This window comes from Mastomys coucha, unplaced genomic scaffold (genome assembly GCF_008632895.1).
Source record: "Mastomys coucha isolate ucsf_1 unplaced genomic scaffold, UCSF_Mcou_1 pScaffold23, whole genome shotgun sequence".
Classification (NCBI taxonomy): Eukaryota; Metazoa; Chordata; class Mammalia; order Rodentia; family Muridae; genus Mastomys; species Mastomys coucha.
Genome location: NW_022196906.1, coordinates 66,199,816 through 66,208,220, shown reverse-complemented (window position 1 = coordinate 66,208,220; position 8,405 = coordinate 66,199,816). Strand labels below are relative to the sequence as shown.

At 49.1% G+C, this 8,405-nt stretch overlaps 1 pseudogene; it reads left to right on the top strand.

Annotated features, from left to right (window-relative positions):
* The first annotated feature begins 553 nt into the window (after positions 1 to 553).
* On the top strand, positions 554 to 1,956 carry LOC116073645 (annotated as a pseudogene).
* Positions 1,957 to 8,405: the final 6,449 nt, after the last annotated feature.

Here is an 8,405-nt window from a genome sequence, read left to right as displayed (position 1 = left end):
CTTATGAATTATCAAGTCCTGCTGCAGCACGAGGTACAACCTTGTCTATCTCTGGGACACAGCCTCTTTGCGCTTTCAAACAAACAAACAAACAAACAAAAAACAAAGAAAGAAACAAAAACCCCACTTCCCAGAAGACTTCACCTCAGTGATGCTGGTCTCTTCTTAATCACTGCTAATTTCTTAGCTCCAGCTAACCAGCATCAATTGTCCCAGTAACATAAAGGTTCATTTTAGTGGTTCTGGTATCTTGTTAATCACAGTTTCAGCCCCAGCTAACCAAAATCACAGAATCTTCACAATCAAAATAGCAACAGGTCTGATAAAGAGTCTTTAATCTTCCCTCTGAAATTTCACAAGCCAGACCTCCATCTTCTGCACTGTTGTCAACATTATCTTCCAAGCTCCTACCCAACATCCCACAGAGCTCTCAACACTGAATGGATCTTCAAGCCCAAAGTTCCAAAGTCCTTCCACAGTCCTCCCCCCAAATATGAGCAGGTTGTCACAGGACTACCCCACTATGCTGGTACCAATTTGAGTACCATACCAGATGGAGCTGAGCCACAAGAGGATTTGAGTGGAGCTGGAGAGAGCAGCCAGCATCAAGGCCAGGAACTACAAGCTCGAGGTGGATCATAACCAGAAGTTCCTGGCACGCATTCAACAACTCCAGGAGTTTGAGGCCACAGCCGAAGAGAAGGTGCGGAAGCAGTTAGAGCTCCACAGGCTGTGCAAGCAGAGCCTGGATGCTACCATTCAGCAGCTGCGGAATGGGAGGACAGTCTGGCTGCAGCCCGGGAGATGATTAGTTCATTGAAGGGGCCTGTCTGAGCTGCAGTTGAGTGCGATGGACCAGGAGGTACAGGTCAAGCACCTGGAGTTTGAGAAGCAGGAGCTGAAGGAGCAGCTGGAGCTGCAGCAGCAGAAGTGGCAGGAGGCAAATCAGAAGATCCAGGAGCTACAAGCTAGTCAAGAGGAGAGAAGGACCATGAGCAGAAGGTTAAGGACCTGGAGCAGAAGCTGTGTCTGCAAGAGCAGGATGCAGCTGTGGCGAAGAGCACGAAGTCTGAGCTGATGCGGCTGCCTAGGATGGAGTGAGGAAAAAAAATTCATCTAAGGGTGATGAAGGAGACCAATGGGCTGCTCACAGAGGAGCTGGAAGATCTGCAGAGGAAGCTGGGCCACCAGAAGAAGATGCAAGAGGCTCCGGTTGACCTAGAGTTGGAGGAGAAGCTGCTTGCCAAGCTACAAGGCTGGGAGAAACTGGACCAGACCATGGACTCGAATCTCAGGACTCTCCAGAGGACCTTTCTAGGTTTGTGGTTGAGCTGCAGCAGCGAGAACTCACCCTGAAGAAGAATAACAGCATCACTATCAGTGCCCGGGGTCTGGAGAAGGCCCAGCAGCAGCTCCAGGATGAGGTCCAGCAGATCAATGCACAGCTGCTGGAGGAGAGGAAGAAGAGAGACTTGAAGAAGACACATGAAGAGGCACTTGCCCGAAGGCTCATGCATTGCTGACCAAGGAGGGAGACGGCATCCGTGAGATCCTGGGATCCTATGACAGTGAGCTGACCCAAACTGAGTATTCAACCCAGCTGACACAGCACCTGTGGGAGCCGAGGACTTGATTCAGAAAGTGCTTGCCCACAGCTTGGAGATGGAGGCTCAGCTGTCTCAGGCCCCGAGGGAGCTTGGGGTTCAGAAGCAGAGAGCTGACACGTTGGAGATGGAGTTGAAGATGCTGAGGGCCCAGACAAGCTCCACCAAAGCCAGCTTCCCGTTCTGCAAAGAGGAGGTGGACGCACTCAGGTTGAAGGTGGAGGAGCTGGAGGGTGAGCGGAGACATCTGGAACAGGAAAAGCAGGCACTGGAGATGCAGATGGAGAGACTAACCCTGACTGAGACAGCATCTAAAGGGTTTCTACCACAAGCCCAGAGCGGTGGCTACTGAAAAAAGTCCGACTGACGCCTTCTTCTAGAGTCTATGGTTTTCTTTGTTTTGTGACAGGGTCTCATGCAGCCCAGGTGGACTTTAACTCACTATGCAGCGAGGGTGGTCATGAGCTACGGATGCTCCTGCCTCTACCTTCCAAGTGCTGAGATGACAGGCATGTGTCACCACACCTGCCTTATTCCCTGGTGTGAATCCAATCTGGGCTTCCTGCACACTAGGCAAGTATTTGACCAACTGGGCTACCCCAGCCCTCTTTTATATCATCTTCTCAACTGGCTTCTCTCCCTCTCCCCACTCCCATGATGTATATAATCATTGGTTGTGATTCACTAGGGTGACCTATGATTTACAACATCCCAGCTTTTGGCTGCTAAACTCTGGACTTTTTTGAGTTTTGATTGCACCCGCCTCCCTGCTCAAAGCTTCTTTGCACCACAGACTGTCTCCTTGGCCTTTGCCCTCCACCCACTGGCATCTTTATTGCTAACATCTTTCTTAACAAAAATGAAATCTTATCACTGCCCTGCTCAGAAGTTCAAGACCCCCTCAGATGAGAGAATGCTCAACCGGATCTGAGAACACTTATATTCTAATTTCTCTCTGGGCAGTCCGTCTGCCCTAAAGTTCTAGTTAAATTGACTACCATGTGCCATACCCATGCACAGTCTCAGGGACTTGACCTGAGTAGGGGCAGTAAGAGATGAAAGAAATGACACACAATCACAGAGAGCTAGGGTCAGATGGTGTGGGCAGTCTGTGAGAGAAGCCACAGCACCCTGGAAGCCACACGTTTCTTTTATAGAGTTGAATGGAGAGGCAGGGCTATTGTATACAGATAAACAAGGAGGCCAGGGTTTATGGTGTACAGCTGGATCAGAGAACCAGGTTTAGCTAATCTTAGTAGGGCTCTGTAAGGGAACAATCTTCAGGCTGGAAATATCCCGAGAGGAGAAAGCTATGGCAAATATTCTCCGCACACTCACACTGTCCCCGGAGGAAGGCTTTGCCATCCCTCCAAGTCTGAGGCTATGTTAGAAACACACATTCATTCACTCAGGTCTTGACTCTCTCAGGAGCTTTCTCTGTTTCTACATCCATGCACTTCCCAGCCCCGCTGAGCCTGCCTTTTCCTCCAGCCCCTCTCCTCTGAGGAACTCTTTCCTCTTCCTCCTTATTCTTTAGAGCTAGCTCCTGGGCATCTTTCCCCTACCTCTGTGGACCTATGCATGCCTCCAGTCTGGCTTCTATCCCAGGGCACAGGGCAAGTTGCCAATGTCTCAGACTCTGGAGTCATCTTGCCTCAGTTGAAGCTCACTCCAGCCTCTTCCTAGTATTAGTGCCAGTGCCATGGGCAGGGCACTCCACCCACCTGTCACTCCACTTCCTCATCTGCAGACCAGGAGACACCTTAGCACCTTCCTTATCATTATATGCCCAAAAGTTTCCAAGGCGCCAACACTTTTCATGCCTATGTAAATCCTTGCCATCATTAATTAACCAAGTTGTTCTCTCCCCAATTCTATAACCAAATCCTAGCAAGTGGGAGTTGCTCTCCCTATCTCTGTATCCCCAGTGTCCAATAAACACTATTTGTATCGGTAACTTCTCATTCCTGTGACTGAAGCAACTTAAGGGAAGAGGGACTTTATTTCAGGTCAGCGTTTCAGGGGATTTCTGTCCATCAAGGTACAGGAGCCTGGTGGCAGGGGATGCTTAGTCCATGATGGGAGGAGCATGTGGAAGAGCGGCTATTCACATCTTGGCCAAACAGGAAGCAAAAGAATGGGACCAGGACTCTGGCCAGACTCTACTGCTCAAAAGCCTGCCTGTAGTAATCCACTTCCTCCAGCCAGACCTCACTTCCTAAAGGTTCCACACTCTCAGAGAAACAGCCACTACCTAGGGACCAAGAGGCAGACAGCACAGCCTGTGGGGAACATTGCTGACTCAAACCCCAACAGTACAGATCAACGTGATGAATGTGCCATTTGTTCACTGGACTAACTCTGAGGTCGCAGACCTATTTCAATGGGTTTGTATCCCTAGAGTGGGTCAGCAGCAGATCCAGCCCATGGCTAGACTGGCTTATAAACGCTGGGGATCTGAGAGAGCCAGTTGTCTGAGGATTGGGTTCCTCTCAGTCTGCCTTCCTTATCACTGAGCCCTGCTCCCTGCCTCTCAGAGGCCTGTCAATCTGGCTGTTATACTTATGCAAAGGGGCTCTGTAATTCAGCACCCTTGCCCAGGGTTGGAAATGTGTCCTTTTCCCATTGTGAACATTTGGTCTCTGTGGCATTCACAAGAAGAGAATACGCCAGGACTCTGGGATGTTGTCACAGTCCAATGGAAGCAGAAGAAAGGGATTTCTTCAGGGACTCAAAAGTGAAGAGGACACAATAACAGAAGACCTAGTGTGCCCTGGACTCACCCATTTTGTGCTCTGGTGTCTGGTGAGTGATTCAATTCTTGATCCTTTCTCCCCAGAAATAAAAACAATCTTTGCTTCTCAGGATTTTGCTAAAGAAATGGATCCACCCTAAGGCCCTTAGCTAAGGATGCCCTAAGTTTAGGTAGATTTCATCAGAAAGCAACGAAGACAACAGGAAGCAGAGGCTTAGAGGATAGGAGAACGAGGTTTGACTAAAAACTGATTCCAAGAAAAAGGAAGGGCATTCATACAGGCATCTAGAATTTTCTGTACCCCTGTGCTTCATCAGAGGCTGTTACAACAGAACTTACTCATGCATCGCTATTATCATGGGTGGATAACAATGGCAGCCAGGACAGTGGTGTCAGACTCCTGGTCCCTCCAGTACAGACAATGGCATCCATCCACCATCAACGTGTAGGGAGAACCCATGGAGGACTCGGGGAGGGCCCAGGGAGGACCCGGAGAGGGCATGCTGCACCAGAGCCCTGCCCCTGGTTTTATCACTTCTATCCTCTTCCCTACCCTTCTACAGACCTTGGAGTTCTCAGCCTTTGATTCCCCTCTAAGACTTATTTTATTTTTAATTATATATTTTATGTGTATGTGTGTGCATGATAGCAGGTGCCATGGAGTGCAGAAGAGGGCATCAGATCTCCTACAGCTGGAGTTATAGGTAGTTGTGAGCTATCCCACATGGGTGCTCAGACCTAAACTTGAGTCCTCTGCAAGAGCAGTCTATGCTCTCAACTGCTGGGCTGTCACTCCAGCATCAATTTCTCATTTGAAAAAAGGCAGTCTTCATTTTTACATCTTCTTCCAGACTTATTTACAGAAAACTGACTCCCTTTTTTTTTTTTTTTTAAAAATCCCCTCTCCATCACACAACCTGCTTTTCGTTGCTTCAAGTCCTGCTTCCCTCCCCTCTTCCCTTCCTGCTTCTCTTTCCCCTTTCTGGGGATGTGGCCATCTCCTTGCTCTTGTATCCCTGTGGTCTCATCTTTCTCATGGTGGTCAGCTGGATCAGGGCTGGCACCTGCCTGATCACCACCCACAATACCTTGTGACAGCTGATGTTGGGGATTGCCTGGCTGGGACAATCCTGGGGCTTTGGCTACTTATACTGACGACTTGCTGGGAGACCCTGGGCTGCCTTCTAAGTTGGGCTGGCAAGGATCTTACTTGTTTGGATTGATCACGAACAAACTGCAATGTTGCTCTGTAATGTTTTTCCACCCATTCAAAATTACTGAGCACTTAGCACATTCCAATGATGTATTTTAAATGTGGGGCAGGGATGTAAACAGGATCCAGTTCTTAAGCAGAGTTACAAGTTGGTGAGGAGCTTTGCTAATAACCAAAACCATTATATTAAAGTGAAAAAACAAACCAACCAACCAACCTCTGGTGGATGGATGACTTAGGGTTTCTGTCACTCATGATAAAATACTATAACCAAAGCAACCTGGGAAGGAAAGGGTTTATTTGGACTTGCAGCTTAGAGACCTTCATTGAAGAAAACTAGGGTAGGACACTGGAGGCAGGAACTGAAGTGGACACCATGGAGGAATACTATTTATTGGCTCATTCTGTATGGCCTGCTCAGTCTGCTTTCTTATATAACTAGGGACCTCCTGCCCAGGGTTGCTCCACCACAGAGCTTGGCTCTCCCATGTCACAATACCAACATGCCCTATAAACTTGCACACAGACCGATATGATGGAAGCATTTTCTCAGGTGAGTTCCCCTTTTACCAGATGACTCTAGCTTCTGTCAAGTGGACAAACAACTAACCAACCAGCATAAGGCACAAAATGTAGATATGCAAATCCCCTTTCCAATGCTGAGCCTATCAGATAAGCAAATCCCCTTTCCTTCTGTGCAGAGCCTATCAATGTTTGATGGTCTCTTGGGTGATTGCCATGCTATAAATAAACATTACTGATGCCAGGTTGTTTTGACTATGTCTGCAAAAACAGCCCATTTCCTAACTCCTTGGGGCAAAATAGCAAGCCGTCATTAACCATCAGTTTCTTCCCACTGAGGAGACCATGCCGACATCTCTTAACTCCTAGTGGCTTCCAACGACTACCTTTAGAAGATGTGTTTATTTGTTTTTTTCTGTGTATGGATGTATTATCTGCATGTAGGTACATGTACCACCTGTGCACCTGGTGCCCATGGAGGCCAAAAGAGTGTGTCAGATCACTTGGAACTGAAGTTGCACACACCCCAGCTGGGTGCTGGGAATCAAGTCCTGCAAGTACTCTTAACCACTGAGCCTTCGCTCTTGCCCCTTTGATCAGTACTTATGAGAGGGTAGACTTAGAGTGTAGGCTGACAGATGTCAGGACTAGAATCAGAGGCTGTGTGGACGAGGATAGAGGGAAACCTCACATGGATTCCTTGTTTTGAAAGAGGCCCATGGATGGGGAAGCAATACAGTGGAAGCGGTAGGTACAGCTGTTGACCAGTTAACTCAGTCTGGTGTTTGTTTTCTCCTTTGCAAATCAAGGCTGTTAACAGAATCCACCTGGTGGGGTCGTGCAGCCCAAGGAGAAAGTGAATACAGAGCTAAGAGGACAGAGGCATAGGGCTGGGAGATGGCTGAACATTAAGAAACCTTACGGCCCTTGCAGAGGACCAGGGTTCAGCTCCCAGCACCCATGTTGGGTGGCTCACAAGAGAACTAACTTCAACATCAAGAGATTGGATGCCCTTGGCCTCTTGAGGATACCTGTACTCATCTGGGCAAACACATAACTAAAAATAAAAATTAAATCTTAAAACACACACACATATAAAGAGAGAAGGGGAGGAGGAGAGAGATGGGGTGAGAAGGGGAAGGGGCAGAGAGGGGAAAGGGGAGAGAGGGAGAGAGAGAGGAAGAGAGGGAGAAAGGAAGAGAGGGAGAGAGAGAGAGAGAGAGAAAGAGAGAGAGAGAGAGAGAGAGAGAGAGAAAGAGAGAAACAAGTGCAAGTGCACAGAAGCTTGGGAAACAGTGTCTAGGTTCAGAGGTGCAGTGCTCAGGTTAGGAGGTTGGTGAGAAGGCTGGGCATTGGCTGGGCTTTTAGGGTGAGTGAATGGAGATACTGTGTCCTCCTTCCCTTTCCCCAAAAGCACATTGTCCTGGTGTCAAAGGCCAAAGCACTCACACACCAGGTTCTTAATGACTAGGCCTCAGCTCTCTTAGCTGCCCTCCACCATCAGTTCCGTGCACTGTTGACAGGGTTCCTAAGGAGGGTGGCAGACCTGCCCTTGCCTTGCTCATCTTTGCTAGGGGGCAGCAGAGTGTTTCAGCAAGGCCCCAGGAGCTGACAGAGTAGGTCACCTCTTAGATTGGCCACTTAGCACCTGGTGGGGTTCCTACTGCCTTACTCAACCCTTGATGAGTCAGTGTCCTCATCTGCAAAATGGGTGCAGGATAATGACACCTACTCCAAAGCGTGGTTGTGGAGACTGATTGACGCAAAGGGTGGTCAGTCCTGCCAGGTGGACACACAGCAATCACTGAGTGAATGTGGACAGCCTGTGTTTGGCTTCCTCCGACTTGCATTTCTGGTCTTCGGCTTAGTCACTTCCTCTGGGAGTCTCTTTCTGGCTCCTGAGGACCTGAGGACGGTTGCACACTCCCAGCACACATATCTGGTTTCTACCACAGCAATGACAGCTGTCTTCTCTCAGGGTCACCATCAGGGTGCAAATCTGTGAGGACAGGAATCAGTCGTTCACTAGGAGGCACAAATAATAGGCACTCAGTAGCGACTGGAAAAAAATGACAAAGATCAAAGGCCCCAGTGGTCCTTGGGGTTTGACGGAAAGCCCTGGGATCATGAAGTGGAATGGGCAGAGGATACAGAGCCCGAACCCACAGTGTGTGCAGGAAGGGACTCAACTTTGGGAAGAGAATGCTGCCTGACTAGTCTGGCAAACACCAGAACCCTAGCCCCGCCCCTCTCAGGCCCCTCCCAGCCCCCGCCCCCTGGACTCCAGCCCTGCGGAAGCTGTAGCTTCTAG